This window comes from Camelus ferus, chromosome X (genome assembly GCF_009834535.1).
Source record: "Camelus ferus isolate YT-003-E chromosome X, BCGSAC_Cfer_1.0, whole genome shotgun sequence".
NCBI lineage: Eukaryota > Metazoa > Chordata > Mammalia > Artiodactyla > Camelidae > Camelus > Camelus ferus.
The window spans coordinates 37,797,011-37,813,936 of NC_045732.1; the positions used below are offsets into that span (position 1 = coordinate 37,797,011).

A 16,926-nucleotide genomic window follows, 5' to 3' on the forward strand; every position below is an offset into this window, starting at 1 on the left:
TTGAGTAGCAGGGTTCTGAACTCTCTGTGTGTGTTAATCCATTTCATCCCCATAACACCCCAATAAGGGAAAAGCCGTTATATCCCCTTGCTACAGACAGAACCAGAGGCGGTTCAGTGACTCCCCAGGGTCACAAGGTGATAGAACCAGGATTGGAACCCAGGGAAGCCTGGCAACAGACCACAGTGGTCACAGAACCCTTTTCTGCTGCAGAGATAACGTGGGGAAAGGATTCCGCAGCGGGCCTGCCACGGGGTGACCTTTCAAAAACTGGTAGCTATTGTTGTCCGGAATTACATTAGAAGCTGCTTTGTCCTTGAGAAATCAGTCATCTTTTCTGATTCCTTGCTAAACCACACTATCTCTAGTGTCCCCCCAGCTCTCATCTAATCTCCAGGCAAGGGACAGCCCTTCCAGCCAAGAGTTCAGAGCAATCTTCTTTCTCTGGTTTTTGCTTTTCAGTTATTTGTGTGGGACGCCCCAGGGACGGCTTCTCGGCAACCGTGACTCTCATCTACAGTACACAAAGCAAAGAGGCCGAGTCTCCTACCCTCTCATTGAACAATAAGCTCCCCACCCTCCCAGGGCCAGGGTGGATGACGTCCCCATTATCTGTAATGCCCAGAGCCTAATCCTGAGCCTGGCACCAGCACTCAACAAACACCAAGTACCCGTTAACTACCTCTGTGCCTCTCAAGTCTCAGTTTCCCAATCTGGAAAATGGAGCCATGAATACCTGCCTAGAATTCTATCCCACAAAATCAGACGATTGAAGAACAATCCTTTCCCACTGCCCCGTGGATCTATGATTAAACACCTACTGGGTGCCTAGAAATCTGGTGCAGACAGAGAAAGAGAGAGAGCCAGTGAGAGCAAGATATCTGAAACGGAACCCTCCTGTCCCCCGTGTGGCAGTTGGGTGATTTCTCGCAGCAGATGGTTCTAAGGGAACTGGGAATCAAGAGGTGGACTGCACAGCACCGTTGCATGTTGTTAGGTGTTCAGACCAGAGTGTGGGAGCCCAAGACAGCTCTGTGAGGAAAGGAGGACAGACTTGATCTGGGTCTTGATCAAACTCCAAGCAAATATTTAGATGTACAGAATGGAGGAGATTTCCCAAGCCAGAGAAATACCAGGAACTGACAGCTGTCACCCTATCCCCTGGAGGTCCTGTTCAGAGCCTCCCAGAATGCTCTGCTCTGGGAGGGAGCATGAGGCTGGAAGCCTGGCAGAGAAAGCAGACGGTCGGACCTCTGTGGGCTGGGGGTCCTTGAAATAGGCTTGTGCCGGAGGGGGTGGTCCTGAGGTGGTCGCCTCCCGCCCGGGCAAAGCCCTGGCAGCCTTCTCAGCGCTGGCTACCCCTCCCCCGCCCAGGCCCTCCATAGGGACAGCTTCCAGAGGTCTCCCTGAATCCATATGTGGGTTTTGGCTCTTCCTGTTTTTGGCTCTGCTTGGTGGCAGGGGATTTGAGAGGTGGTTGTGTGATTTGTACAGCTGTCATTAGGGTAATTGCACGATATTTTCCGAAATTTCTCCTGCAGCTTCAGGCTGGGTTTCCAAACTTCCTGCCCTAACAGGAGCTCTGGTGAGATGGGGGCTGGCTCTGAGCCTTCCCGGCCAGCTGCCGCTGGCACCCAGGGACAGCCCCACCCCGACTTTTCCCCGGGGAATGGGCACCAGGGCACTAGGGAAGAGGTGGAACGGGGCCCCTGGATCGGAAGCATGCTGGCTTCAGATACAAAGCACAACTGTGGCCATTGCTAATGGCCCCCGATGCCCCCCCCCCAAAATGGAAACAGATACAAATCAACCCGTGTCTCTTCTGACAAAGCCAAGACGCCTTCTCAGGACACCAGGATTTGGAAAGGTCTTCACTCTCTTCAAAGAAAGACGACAGACCAAAACCCTACATCCTATTTCTCGGCAGTTTATCAACCCAGCCCTGATGATACGCAGAGTGAGGGTCTCGAGCTGGCTTAGGTCGGTGCCAGACAGCTGGCACCGAGACAAAGTAGGGCACTGTGTGGCCTGGCCCAGGTGGGGGACGGGAGCCTTTCAGCAAGGCGAATTAACGGACGGCAGGGTGAATGGGCGCTGGGGACAACTTTGGATCTGACTCGTGAAGGATTCCCTCCCTCCCTTCCCTCCTGCTTAAGGAGATTTGCCCACCTGCTTCCCACCCAGCCTGACAGGTTAATACTCTGGACTGGTTCCTCTAACCTAAACACACACACACACACACACACACACACACACACGTGATAAGGAAAGCAGCCTCTTTTTCCTGCTTGTGTCTGGGCTGGGGTTGAGAAGAGGCTTGGTGCACGGCTCCAAACCCTTTCAGAAAGTGAAAAAGGGTTGGGGATGATGTTCTCTGGCTGTGGCTTCCTGGACCACCCGGGAAAGATTCTCCACTGCGGCTCCTCTGAGGCTGGAACAGCCAGGGAGATCGCGGGGCAGATGGGCTGGCTTTAGGCCTCAGGGCTCGTGTTCCTTTTGACCCGCTGGCTAGGGAGTGGGATGCACCGTGGAGAGCCTCATCACTTAGCATCGCGTCTGCTCCGACATGATGCCTCCGAGTAATGTAATTTATATTTCATGCACAATTGAAGCAGCTAATGGTGTAATTCTCCAAGGGGGAAACAAGTTGTTATAGTGTTAATTACATTGCAGGCATGTTCCCTCTCCTTTGCCCCCCAAAGTGCTCCAAGGGAAGTTACCAGGTAGCAACTGAGTGGGTGTCCAAGACAGTGGCTTCAGTGGACTTCACCGATGTCAGGGCTAGGCAGTGGTGGCCGAGGATGCAGTCTTTCTTCTTGCTGAGGACAGGGTCGGGGAGACGATGGGGTGGGGGAATGGCTTTAAGTGCCTGGTGGTCTGGGTTTCCTTGTCCAGCCTGATAGTGGAATCCCACTGGGCTGGGGTGCCTCTTTCTGTTCACCGGGACACTGCTAGGAAGGGGGAAAGTAGCGATGATACATTTAGGAAAGGAGGAAAAACATGATTAAAACAAACCAAACACAGCCTACAGGTTGGCAGAGGCCACCGTATAGTGTTGACCATGTGGCCTCTGAGGGTAGACTGCTGGGATTTGAATCCTAGCTCTGCCACTGGTAAGCTGGGAACCCCTTGGGAGATTGCTTCGCCTCTTTGTGCCTCAGTGTTCTCAACTGTAGAATGGGAATAATAAATCACCAGCCTCATAGGGTTGCAGTGAGGATTGAATGAGCCAGTACAAATGCAGCACTTAGAACCCCTAGCACATGGCACGCACTCAGTAAATGTAAGTTACTATGGCGGAAGGGAGTAAATGGAGTTAAACTGCTGTAAGGTTCTAGCATTTTCTGTGAAGTGGTCGAAACACATATCTTTTTCTATGTTTGTGGAAGCTGAATCTACTGAAAAAGAACAAATGTCTTGCTTTTCAAAAAAAAAGGGAGAAATATAGATTTTTGAAGAATTATAGAACCATAAAATTGAGAATGATTCCTAGAAAAAAAAATGTCAACTGTCTTAGAGGCTTTTTTTTTTCTTATTTCTTGGCAAAAGGAAGAAAGAAAAGGGGGCAGAGGAAGGAAGGGAGGGAGGGAGGAAAGATGACTGAGAACTAGCATGGATTCATTATATACAAGTCAGACCAAGTGTACTGTGTATCTTTTTTATAGATAAATCAGAAATAGTCACCCAGTTGAGCAGGGAAAATTAATACACATAAGGATTCCTGATTTCTGAAAGCATTTCACAAAATCTCACAGGTTATTCTTACAGAAAATATGGACAAAAGTGGGTCGGCTTATAGTATAGTTTGCTAAATTGTAACTGATCAAATAACTTTGTGCGGACTTAAACCCCACTTCTGTTCCCCATTCTGGTATTAGTTAGTGTAGATTAACTGTAGTAACAAACATCCCCCACATCTCAGTGGCTCCAGCAACAAAATTGCATACATTACAGCACAATGTAATCAGCAAAGGGGGGCCTTGCTCCATAGAGTCATTTGGACACATGGGTCCCTCCATCTTATGATGCTGCCATCTTTAATTTCTGGCCTCCGAGGCTCCTGGAGAAGAGAAAGACAGGAGAATCTTGTGGGGGAGATTTTAGCAAGCCAGGACTAGAAATGGTGTATATGATCTCCACCCACATTCCACCGGCCAGAATTCAGTCATGTGGGACCACCAGACAAGGGGCTGGGAGATGAGGATTAGCCACGTGGCCAGGAGGAAGAGGACAGTAAGGATGGCAGTGAGTGCTCGCGGCGCCTTCCACAAGGATTGGTATGTGCTCATGTGTCTTCGGGGAGGTCTCAGGTGGCGAGCTGAACTCCGTAGCTAGCCTTGCACCGAGTAATGTTATTTTTTTTTTAGTGATTCAGATGAAGACATAGAAGGTGCCTCATTACCCGTTTTGCATGGAACTCATTCAGGCCAACTCGTGTAAAGGCAGCTCAGTGGGAGTCTCCAGCAAGAAAGAGCTGTAAGGCCAGATCTCACACTGACTGGCTTATTGCGGGAGTGGAAGAACCCGATACTTCCGTAGGGGCTGGATTATCACAGAGACCGCCTCCTCTCCCACAGGTGGCAGAAGTTCACGCATCTCCACTTGATGTCCTGTCTTACACGTGACTCAGCCACTCTCCCGGACTCACCTCTCTGTCCTCTCTACTTCCTCTCCTCCCACCAGGCCCCAGTCCTCCAGCATGTCCTGAGTGGGAGGGAGATGGCACGTCTGGTCGGTTCAGAGGTGGTAGCGGTTACTCTCCCTGCTAACGCCCCGGCTAGGCTTTTCAGGACATCCCCTTGCAGGCACTTGGGCGGTGTAGGACTTGGTTGACTTTGGACAGGAAATGAGGCTTGTTTAGCAGATTTCCAGGTAAAACAAAGCTGGAAATACAAGCTGTTGTGATGGATGCAAAACTAAGCCCAGAAAAGATTTCACTGGACTGGAGTGATGAGCTGACGTCAAGAAAATTAAATTATATCTGTCAGGGACTCAGCGGGAACAAATCACACACTCAGAAGATTTAATTGAAGAGAGCGAACAAAGAGGCTATTTACAGGGGGAGGGGGTAGGGTTAAGGGAAGTCACAGTGAATGGTGACACACCCAGGGGCAGCAACAGCTGGATGTTGTGACCACTCCTAGGCCTGCGCCGTGGACTGCAGGCTTGCATCTCACCAAAATGCATATGTTGAAAACCTAACCCCCAGGGTGATGGTATTAGGAGGTGGGGCCTTTGAGAGGAGAACAGGGCATGAGGGTGGAGCCCTCGTGAATGAAGTTAGTGCCCTCAAAAACAAGACACAGTAGAGCCAGGGGCCAGGCTATTTGTAAAGAGCTCAGAACGTGGCAAGTGTTCCCCAAACAGCCGTTGTTGTCATCGCTGTGATTTGAATGACTCAGGCTGCTGAAACTGAGGGTGGGTTCCCCAGAAGCAAGCACTGGGACCAAGGATTCATGTCAGAATGACTTTTTAGTAAATGTTCTCAGGAAAACCCAGTAGGGGAGTCAGGGAGCGGGACTGGTGGAGAGGAGCTGAATGACGGTGTGAAATCAGGCAAAGCCACCTGGAGGGTGACTTTGGGGACAGCAGAGTTCATACCTCAGGGTTGTCCCCATCAGGAGCATGGAGCCGGAGTGAGGATCCCACCAGTACACACACCCATCAGTTACTGGACAAGGGCCACACCAGGGGAACATAAATTCGCAGGCTTGTTTGCCCTCGTTGTGACAGACGAAGCAGCTGCAGGACCGCGAGGGCAGGGCACTCCTCCTGCAAAGGGCGCGGGTGCAGGGATTGGCAGGGAAAGCCCATAGGTGCTGGTGCACACCGAGATGGAGAAGGGATGGTCCGCTACACTAATGCAGAAAGAGGTGGCTGGAGGGCAAGGTTGCCAGGGAAACCGCACCCACCTCCCTCCAGGCGGCAGCCCCAGGCCCCGCCGGCGCTCTGGAGCGCGCGAGCTGGAGGAGCCCTGTCCCGGAGGAAGCACCTCCTCTCCCGTGCTCGTCCAGGTCTCTCCGGTGTAGGTTTATCCTTTGAGACCATCCCAGGCTGTTAGCAAGGAAGACTTGCCCATTATGTCCCTAAGAACCCCGGGGGCCTGCAGAAGCTGCTAAGAGCAGGTTGGGCAAGTGTGGGGAAGTAAGCCCTGAGCTGATTTTTTCTGAAGCCATTTATTTGTCTGTCTCTCATCCTAAGTTTGTGAGGAGATAATACCACTGCCGACCCAGTCCTGAACCCCTTCCTCTGTCTCCATGTGACCCATCCCCCTGGACCCTGTACAAGTGGCTGTGGTCCTGGAGATGATCAGGTGCCATCAGGACATGTTCAGAACATGACTCCTCCCCCACCCCCACTTCATGGCTTGGCTGAAGTCCTTTGCAGTGGCTTCTGGTTTTAAGAGTTTGCACAGCTTTTGCTCTGGAGTTCCCTCCACTGCAGAGGTGGGAGGGGAGGTGAAGACCCATCAGGCCCGGAATCCAGGAGCCTTACGTCCCAGGGGTTTTGATCCAGACCGTCAAGATGCCTTCAGCACAGTCCCGGGGCCCTGAATGATGTGCATTATGGATTGAATATTTGTGTCTCCTCCGAATTCATATGTTGATGCCCTGCCCCCCAAGTGTGATGATATTTGGAGGTGGCGCCTTTGGGAGGTGATTAGGTTTAGAGGGAATTAGCATCCTAATGAGAGGAGGAAGAGGCCAGAGCTCTCCCTGCCCTGTGCGGACACAGTGAGAAGGCAGCCACCTGCAAGCCAGGAAGGGAGCACTCACCAGACGCCAAATCTGCCAGCACTTTGATCTTGGACGCCCAGCTTCCAGAATTGTGAAAAATAAATGTCCGTTGGTTAAGCCACTCAGCCTGTGGCATCTTGTTACGGCAGCCAGAGCTGACTAAGACGATGTGTAAAGTGGGAAGAACTTCTGCTTCCAGGAGCTTGTGCTTTTTAAGGTGCCATATACTGAGGTCACTTGATGCCCCACGGGCTGCCTCAGGCCACACCTAAACTTCATCCCCCACCTCCTTTCCCCGGGGTGATTGGAGCAGAAATCTCCACATCTGCGCAGACTTGACAATGCCCTTTCCCTGTACTTAGCATCTGTAAAGTGCTTGGGACAGCGTTTGGCCCATTGTGAGCGCTATTGGTGGCGGCGCTGTTGCTACTGCTGCTGCTGGCGGTGACTGTTCTCCCCATCACAGTGGGTCCAGGAGGTCAGAGGCCAGCTTTGGTGCCCCCATGTAACAGACAGGAGGCCAGGATCCAGGGGAGTCAGTGGTGTCAGGGCTAGGATTCAACCTCCATTCACTCATTCAGTCAACATGGTGTCATTTGGGTGTCAGGCATCTTACAGAGTTCTGGGGATCCATGTTCTGAACAAAATGGGTATGATCCCTGACCCCGTGGACCTTACAATCTAGTCAGAGAGACAGGCACAACACTTGTACAATTGCAAACTGAAACAGTTCCTTTGCAGGAAAGGCCCTCAACCTGCACCCAGGTGGAAGGGGGTCATCTCTGTGAGCATAAAACGTGGTGAGAGCTGAAACATGGAAGACAGGGACGGGCTGAGTGGTTCAAGAATTCTCAGCCTTCAGTGGGCATCAGAGTCCCCTGAGTGGCTGGTTAGAGCTCAGAGTGCTGGACCCCACCCCCAGAGTGTCTGATTCAGCAGGTCTGGGGTGGGGCCTGAGCATTTGATTTCTAACAAGGTCCCAGATGAGGTGATGCTGCTGTTCTCAGGACTCCACTATGAGAAGCACTGACCTGGCTCAAAGGGGATTGGAGGAGAGTATTTTGAGCTGAGTGAACAGCATGTGCAAAGGCCCTGGGGTCCAGAAGGCTCTGTGAGGCCAGTGTGGGTGGAGTCCAGTGGGTACAGGGATGGCAGAGGTGGTAGATGAGTCTGAAGATGTCTAAAGGGGCCAGATTGTGCAGCACAACCACCTCAAGTTTGTTTTTTAGCCTAAAAGTGATGGGACGCTATTGGGGGCTTAAAAACAGATCAGTGCTATGGTCATATTTGCATGGCTCTGGCTGCTTTGCAAAGAAGGAGTGAGCAGACTGGGAAGCCAGTTAGGCAGCCTTGGGCTTACAAATGTCCTGATGAGTTTTTTGTCAACTGCCTGGTTGCTGCTACCAAAAAAATTGACTATGTTCCACACCCCTACTCTTTGCCCACTGAGGAGGAAGCTTTTATTGCTCTTGTTGGCTACAAGGTGAAGATTTTTCTCAGGGGCTGGGCTTACAGAGAAGGCCCGGCCTGTCTCTTTTAGGATCTCTCTCTCTCTCTTTTTTTTTTTTTTTTTTTTTTGCTGTGCTATTTGGCATTTATCCCAAAAAGTAGCAAATTTAAGACCAGAGGCTGTAAAATGTGGGCTTTTAAAGACATCCAAACCACTGCAAGAATCAGTACGAGTTGACATTCAGAGTTTATTTCTAAAAATGGAGTGTTTGAGGAGGGATGAAAGTCAGCGTTCCTGATGCTGGGGGATGGGGGTCACTTGAATGTGTTTCTCACCACGCGCTGGAGGAGACTGGGCATAGCGTGATGGTTATGAATGGAGTTCCGGAGCCAGTCTTCCTGGATACAAATCCCAGCTCTGCCACTTACTCATCTGGTCTCCTGGGGAAACCACCTCTCTGTGCCTCAGCTTTCCCGATCTGTAAAGTGGGGATAATAATAGTAACTACCTCATAGGGATGTCCTGGGGATTTGATGAGTTAATAACGTAAGGTATGAGATGTTCATATCATCCAGACCCAAATCAAGGGGGTCATACTTGAATCACGTGGGTAGACATCAAAACCCTAAAGTCAAATTATTAAAGGAGGCAGGAGGAAAGAAGATGGTCCCCGCAGCAGAGATAATGGCCAGGGCAGCACCAGAAGGCCTTGCTTCTGGAGTGCACGCTTGTGTGCACATTTCTCCAACCTGCTCAGAGAGCTAAAGCCCCCAGCCAGGAGCCCCGGAGCTAGACGTGGTGAAAATAGGGAGGTGAGGCCACCTGGTCTGACTGCAGCCCTCGCTCACTGCTGAGGCAGGGAGGCGGGCGGGGCTGAGGGAGATGCTGGGTGAGGAAAAGAAATGCAGTGCTGGGCTCGCTGGTTCCACAGTCCTAGGACGCATGCTCAGGCTGTGCACTGCCACAAGATCCAGGAGAGAAACAGAAAAAAATATTGAGAAATTGAGAGAGAGAAGGAGGAAAAGAAAGACAACAAGAGAGAGAGAGGGAAAAATAGAAACAGACAGAGAGACAGTGAGAGGGCGAGAGACAGGAAGTAAGAGACACAGAGAGCCAGAGAGACACACAGAGGCCAAGAGATTTGGGGACACACACAGATCGAAGCCGAGACACACAGAGACAGAAAGGAGCGAGACCCAGAGAGGTGGTGAAAGGGAGAGACACAGCAACAGGAAAATGACAGAGATTCAGAGAAACAGAAGCAGCGGGGAGAGAGCCGGAGGCCATAGATGCTGGTGATGCTCTCAGGGGCTCAGGGGGAGCAGGCAGCCCCCAGAGCTGAGGGTGGTGACTTCCCCTCAACCCCTCCAGCCAAGGGACAAGGCTGCACCATCGTGGCTCTCCTGGAATCAAAGTGGAGGGTGCCAACATCCTAGAAAATCCCTAGGGCCCCAAGGACCAACCCCCCTCCCTCTGCTGTGCTGGCTGCAAGCTGAGAAGCACGTGCAGCCCAGCCTGGCCCACTGCCCCCACCTCCAGCTTCCACCTCAACTCAGGGGCTCAAAGACCCCTAACATCAGCCCCTACGCATGGAGTAAAAGCCCGCAGAACACACAGTCTCCATCTCAGAAAACCCCTCCTTAGCGGTGGGGTGAGCAGCCGAGAGAGACCGGGGGGCCAGCATCGTCAGGGAGCTTGTTGGCCCGGGAGCTGTCGCTGTTCAGATGTGCCATGAGCAATTGCCACTCGGCACGCCTTCCCCTGGCAAATTATTCTGCTGGAGTTTCTTCCAGCGTTTGGAGCTGCGCTGCTGTAAATGCCAGAAATCATGTACATTAAGCCCAGAGTGACGGCAGGCTTATGGATGGACTTACCTTCAAACAGAGGCCGCCGGAGCGCTCGGCGTGGGGGGCGGCATTTTATAGATGCTGCTCTCCGCTTGTCGAGGCCTTAAGCGGTCAAGTTGGCCACGTAATCAATTTCTCATGTAGGCTTGGCTGGGGGCCACATGCTCCCAGGCGGGGATGTGGAACGCAGTCCCTCAACCCACGGCCTGCCTCCCACTGAAGACCTTCCCCTGACCCCTGTCCTGAAAGTGATGCGTCCCTGTCCGCCTGCGGTGGCAGGGGACTGGCCGGGGGGGGGGGGTGACACCCTGCCAACTCAGTCTAACGCAGAATCCCAGAGCCTGCCTCTCCTCCTCGGAGCCCCTCGTGAGGACAGCAGGCATCCTTAATGCGAACTCGCCATTCTGGGCCGGGCCACACTCTGAGCCCCTCTCCTTCCCCAAAGCGGGGTCTGAGCTCTCCACAGGGTTGTCTGACCTCAGCTCCTCTTGTCCCATGATCCACTGTTTCCCTCTCTGATCTGGGACGCCTGGGTCACTGGCTTTGCCATCTCTCCTGCATGGCTGTCACTCAACCCCTCCCCTCTGTCACTCAGCTTCTCCGGCCCCTTGGGACCCCTCCCCTCACTGCCTTCCATCAGCCCTGACCTCCTGGGACGCCCGCTTCAGGCAAGGCTCCATCCAGCACTCCACTGAGCCATCCGCTCCGGCAGCTTGGTGCCCAAGGCATCAGTATCAGGGACACAGTCTGGGTCCAGAGCCCCTGCCCACCTGTAAACTGGGAATGCTAGTAGGACTTCCCTCACCAGGCATTGCCAGGGTTAAATGAATTCTTATACATACAGAGGGTTCAGAGCAGGACTCGGGCATAGCGAGTGTTATTTAAGTGCCACCTAATATTATTATTGCTATTGTTTTTGGATTCTAGGTTATTAGCACTGAGAGATGTGGTTCCATATATTCTCACCACACAGCTGTCAGGAGAGAAATTTAGCACCCCTGACACCATCCTGTCTTAGGCATCACCCCCCCCCAACGTGCGTGCCGACACACACGTGCACGCATGCACACGCATCCACCTACACACTCAGTAATCAGCGCTGTTTGCCACAGGCCACACCACAGTAATGTATTAGCGCACGAGGAACAAGCCGCTTTATCTTCCTCTCCAGGCAGAAGCACGTGTGTGGAAGATGGATGGAGAGCGTCTGCCTGCATCCACAGAGGAAAACACGTCCCGGCTGGCTCCGCAGCCCCTAGAGAAACAGGGCAGAGGCCGCCCCTGGGGGCTGGATGCTGCGAGTCCTGGGGGCTTGGAGGCCAGGTCTCTCCTAATAGCATGCCCAGTCGGCCGGCACTTGCCCGCTTCCAAAGCCCCCTCCTTCATCTGGCTGTTGTATCTGCCGAAGGCTTTCTGCTGTGGACACGGTCTCCAAGGGGACGATGTGCTGCCTGTGGGGCAGAGGGGCAGGGATGGGAGTGAGCCACACAATGAAAGACTTACAGGGACTTTCCTTCTAGAAGCAAGGGAGCCTTTTCTTGGACTCCTGTCTCATGGCAGATGTGACCCCAAGGTGGCTCTGCTGGACCAAGGCTTTTCCCGGGTGAGATCATGCAACAGGGCCATGCTGTCCACGCACAGCGGACAAGGCCTCGGGCCTCTCACCCCGTCAGAGTTCCACAGCAGGCTCTTCCAGGCGCTGGCGATTCTTGCAAACATAGATGAATGTCACAAAAGGGAAAACTTTTGGAAAGAAAGGAATCAATCTCATTTGGAAAGTATATTTAGCAAAAGGAAAGCAAACACTTCAGGATGGATTAACTTTCCAGTTTTACACTCATTTATCAAATATTTCTGGAGGGACAAGTACAGGCGAGGCACTGCTGTTGGCTTGGGGCCCCTGTCCCAACAGAATTCAAGGGCTTTTCCCGGCTGGTAGGCAATTTATTGGAAAGTGACAGTCTTGGAAACCGTGCCTCACAGCCCTCCAACTTAAGGGAACCTAAATGCATAAGGGCCCCAGCTGCCCAGCTCTGGAATCCATCCCAGGATTTGGGCCGAGGCTACACCTCCCACCGGCCGCCCCAGCCAATGACCGAGCCAGGCACCACGCTCAGGAGAAACAGGACTCCTCTGACAGCTGACTTGGGTTTGAGGACAGCCTGCCGGCCTGGCTGAACTTTCCAGAGTCTGCTGGACAGTCTGGGATGCTCCCGCCCACCTCCCTGCCCTCTCGCCTTCACTCAGGTCAGACCGCATCACAGCCTTTCTGTTCTCCCAGCCTTTGCCAGTTCCCTCCCTATTTCTCTCACAGGCATTTCCTCTAATAAAAATCCTGGCACATTTAATTGTCTCCTGACACCTGCTTCTTGGAGGACCACTACTGCAGACTTATTGCCGCATCCTCTGCCTCCATCTTCTGCATGGTCTTCCCAGACAGGACCCCCCCCCCCACCTCCCCGCATCGCGACTCTAGCCGATGTGAAGCCCTTGCAGACACCTGAATTGGCTCATTGCTTAGGAGTCGCTTTATAATTTGGCATCTCCCCAGTAGATTCTAAGCTGTGTAAGAACTTACAATATCCTTAAGGCTCCTCACTTAGATGTTTCTCAGAGGTGTTGCTGACACATCGCAGGGAGGTCCTTGCCATCAAGCTCTTATGTCATATTTCAAGATACCTCTGTGATTTAGTAATAAAATTCACAATTACTATTGCACAATGAGTCCACAGCCCGTTGCTAAGTTGTTTACATGCATTACCTCACTTAATGCCTAACCGTCTCGGCACACACCCCCATCACCCGCCCACCCATCCATGCAGAGGATGTCCTTTCTTCCAAACACAGTTCTATGGATTACTCTCACTTGGCAGCCCCTCCTCCTCTGCGAATCCAAATCAAGACATTTGCAGGTAGAACACAAAGATCTGATCTTACAAAGTGTGAGCATTTTCCAAGAGACAACTGATACCCAGGTTGAGAAATTCCAGGCACACAGCTTAGTAACAAAGTCCAGCTTTGCCGAGGCTTACAGACGATATAATCAACTGCTCTTTTTAATCCTACCCTGTTTGACAGCACACCACACCTCATACCACCACTGGCCATTTCTTTCCTTCTGGTGTCTTGGCTTCTTGGTACTTGAAAAACCAGGCCTCTGGGCTCACATCCAGGACACATCCCAGGCATCCCCCAACCCTTTGAGCTTGATCCATCCTCCCCGGCCCCCAACTTTGGGACATGTTCTCCTGTTCACTCTGGGATGCAGGTCTACATACTCAACAGAAAGCCATGGGCTGGCTGGTCGGGAGACCTCACACAAGCTACTTGGCACCTGCGAGCCTCAATTCCCTCGTCTGTAAAACAGGGTCATTGTGAGGATTAAAGGAGAGAATGAATTTGAAAATTACTATAAATCCTTACTGCTCAAAGTGTGGTCCTCAGACCAGCAGCAACAGCATCTGCAAGCGTGTTAGAAACACAGATGCTCGGACCCCGCCCAGACCCACCCAATCAGAGCCCCCGGGCTCACAGCACCGCTCTCCTTCCAGGTGATGCAGGTGCACGCCGACAAGCCTTGTTATGACAAGACTTGCTCTCCGAGTTGTGTATCCTTATTTCCCCTTCCCGGGAAACACCCTAGGTTTCGGAGCTGATACCTCTGCCTTTGCAGTTTCTCCTGCTCCTCCCGGCCATCCTTCGTCCCTGTCACTTCCCTCCCTCCTCTTCCTCTCCCGGCCCCTTCAGGGCTGAGCTCTCCTCTCCACCCTGTTCCATCACTTCCTCTCCTTTGGTCAATTACACAGTCAGCACTCCCCAAACCCACCATTTCTACTGCCTCAGCAAAAAGGGGAACGCAGCGGGAGACTTGGCAATATAAGTACACTCGGAGGGGGCCGCTCATCACAGCTTCATGGCCTGCAGGGCGTGGAGAAAGGGCTGGAAATGCACAGAGGGGCCCAACCAGAGAAACAATCTGGGGCCAGCCCAATGCATTCATTCACCTCTGATTCCAGGCCACGCCGGGGGGTGAACTGCTCCCATTTCATGTACCTGATGTGTAATCTCTTTTGTGTAAGTGCAGTGATGCTGTCTGTGTATAAGTTAAATGACGACAGCAGTTCATTATTTGTGGGTAAACAAGGGATGCCTCTTTGCCCCAGGAGAGACTGCAAGACACCCAGTTAAGGAACCACAAGATCAAAGACAGAAGAAGGGGGAAAATGAGAGGAAAAGTCATTCTTCTCCCAGGAGCTTCTTGGGAAAGAGGGGTGAGCTGATTGGCCTTCAAGGAGACCTCAAGCAAGGCCAAAAGACCCTTGGAGCAAGAGCAGACTATCCTCAGGAATCTGAACTGAGATGTGGAGATGAGGGATGATGTCCAAAGACTAGCAGGAGTGCCCCAAATGCCAGGCAGTCCTCCCAGGGGTCTGCACTACCGGGAGTAGCTTTGTGATGGGCACACAAACCAGGGCCTACTAGTTGTTGCAAATAACCATCTTCTTCTCCCCTAGACATACAATCTCCAATATTTAGCTAGACCCATACCCCACTCCCTGAATAAAGACCACACACTCCCCAGCCTCGGTTTGCAGCCAGGTGTGGCCAAGTGACCAAGTCTGGCCAACGGGATATAAGCAGAAGCAACTTCGGGAACGTGTTCTAGAAGAGAAGTGAGTGCACCCCTCTTGGCCCTCTCCGTTTTGCCCCCTAGAACAGGGAGGTGATGGGGAGCTCGAGGGAGCTCAGCCATCTTGAACCACGAGGTAACACTGGGACTGGAAGCCATGCGGGGCAGAGCGACAAGATCAAAGGAGCCTGAGTCACTTACATCTTACAGCCCTGATGCCGACTATCTTACCAGCCTGGGACTGCCGACCTCTGGGCTTTTAGATGAGAAATCTATTTCTGGCGTTTTGAGGTCACTGCTATTTGGGAGGGTTTGTCATTCACAGATGACCAAAATCGAAATGTAAAAGGTACGTATTCAGCATGGCGTCTTAGATCAGGTTCTCCAGGACGCACGCAGATTTTGAGATGGAAATTTACAAGCAGTAATAGGTTTACTGGGATATGGTCTCAAGGTCAACACTTGAGTTGGAGTGATGAGCAAATTGGGCAGAGAAGTTGAATGGCAACGGGGTCACCGTAGTGGCCTTGGTGGATCCCACAGGGACCTCTGTGTGAAGATGGCCCTTCCAAGTTCTTCTGAATTGAGACAGGAGGGCTGAGGCTTTGGACTTCTGTGAGCTTTGGTTTTCTCATCTGTAAAATGGGTATGTTACTGATCTGGCACTTGTAGTGAGGATAGGGAAAAGTGGGTGTGCAGGGTCTAGCTCACAAGTGAATGACCACAAGAAGCAGCCTGGGGAAGGCTTCAGAACTTTGTCCGTGTCCTCTGGGGGCCCACATCTGTGTCTCGACTAAGTGACCTGTCTGTGCATCATAGAAGACAAGCAGGCAACTGTCGTTCTCCAGAACCTTCTCTAACACTGCCACCTTCGCCAGTGGGAGAACTCACGGTCTCTTCCTTCATGTTCCCATGGGACTCTAAGCACCATCGTGACTCTTACCACACTGAACGGGGCTGTTTTCCTGGGGCTCTGAGCTCTCCGCTCACCTCTGTACCTCCAACTCCCAGCTCAGTGCAAGGCAGGCAGAAAAGGTCCGATGTACAATGGTTAAATCAATGAGCTTCACTGAAGAGGCCAAATCCCCACGATGTCAAGGAGACAAAGACGATTCCCCTGGAGCCAGGAGACACGGCTTTGAGTCTCTGTCTCACCGTCTCTTACTTACAGCCTCCCCGAGCCTTGACCGGAATCATAACAACAAACAGGGCTATTGTGATGATGAAATGATCTCTTAGTTTAAAAACTGCAGAACGTGATGTAGCTGTTATACTGCTGGAGATGGGATGGGGGAGGTTTTCATCAGTTGAATCTAAATCTGTGATTCTGAGGGATTGTTTGTAGCACATACACTCAGACTGCAGAGTTCTGCAAAATGAGGCAGCCACCAAAGTGGAGGACCAGGGACAATTGGCAGCATCCCAAGGGTAGCCCTAACTCCAGCCTCCATTGCCTGAAAATGCAAACTCTGGCCACACAGGCCACCGTGGGCCCAGCCCTGAAAGGACGGGTAGCTGCAGCGGGCTGCCAAGACACAGCAGTTACATGTGGGATCAGAGCTGCTTCACATCCCGCCATAATGACAAGGGGGTCCCTACACAATGCACACAGGACTCAGGGGCAGGCCAGGCTCCCCCAGAAGATGGCTGCGAGGGACAGTAAGTAACCCGGGCTCTAGCTCTTTCAAAGCAGGCACGGGTGAGGGGCCCACCATAAATCGCAAGGGAAGTTGTGATGTCTGTCTGGCAGGAAGAAGAATTTAGATCCTAAGTGGAAGCACTGGAGGCCATGGGAGGAACTCCAAGCACCCTGGGCCAAGACAACAAGTGATGTATCAGCCACACTTTTAAAGACTCTGTTGGCCAGTGTTTAGGAGCAAACTGACCTGGCAGCAAATATTGCAGCTGCAACCAATGAACTGTATTACCTGGGTCAAGCGTGTAGCCTTTCCCTGCCTTGGTTTGCTGATCTGCGAAATGGGGGCGGTCGTAATTCCCACTTCAGGTTGTCGGAAGGACTGGGCTAGCACAGGTAAGGCGCTGAGTGCCTGGCGTGTCATGACTGTGCCCAGGGGCTGAGGACTGAGAGGAGGCTGGCAGGGGCGGGGGGCCCTCTGCAATCCCGTCAGTAGGGATCACTGCAGGCTGCTTGCACACGAGAGATGGGGTCCCCCTCAGGAGAGGCTCAGTCCAGGGAGAGAGAGGGCTCTCCACCTGAAAATCCACATAACGTGGCAAAGCTGAATGTGGTCAGAGCCCAGT

At 52.4% G+C, this 16,926-nt stretch overlaps 1 long non-coding RNA gene across 1 annotated transcript in view; it reads left to right on the forward strand.

Annotated features, from left to right (window-relative positions):
- LOC116662025 overlaps window positions 1–13,394 on the forward strand; it is a 60,045-nt gene extending 46,651 nt beyond the window's left edge. The window contains exon 5 of the long non-coding RNA XR_004318003.1: window positions 11,206–13,394. This is a non-coding gene — a long non-coding RNA (uncharacterized LOC116662025). The remainder of the gene's footprint in view (window positions 1–11,205) is intronic.
- The last annotated feature ends 3,532 nt before the right edge of the window (window positions 13,395–16,926 follow it).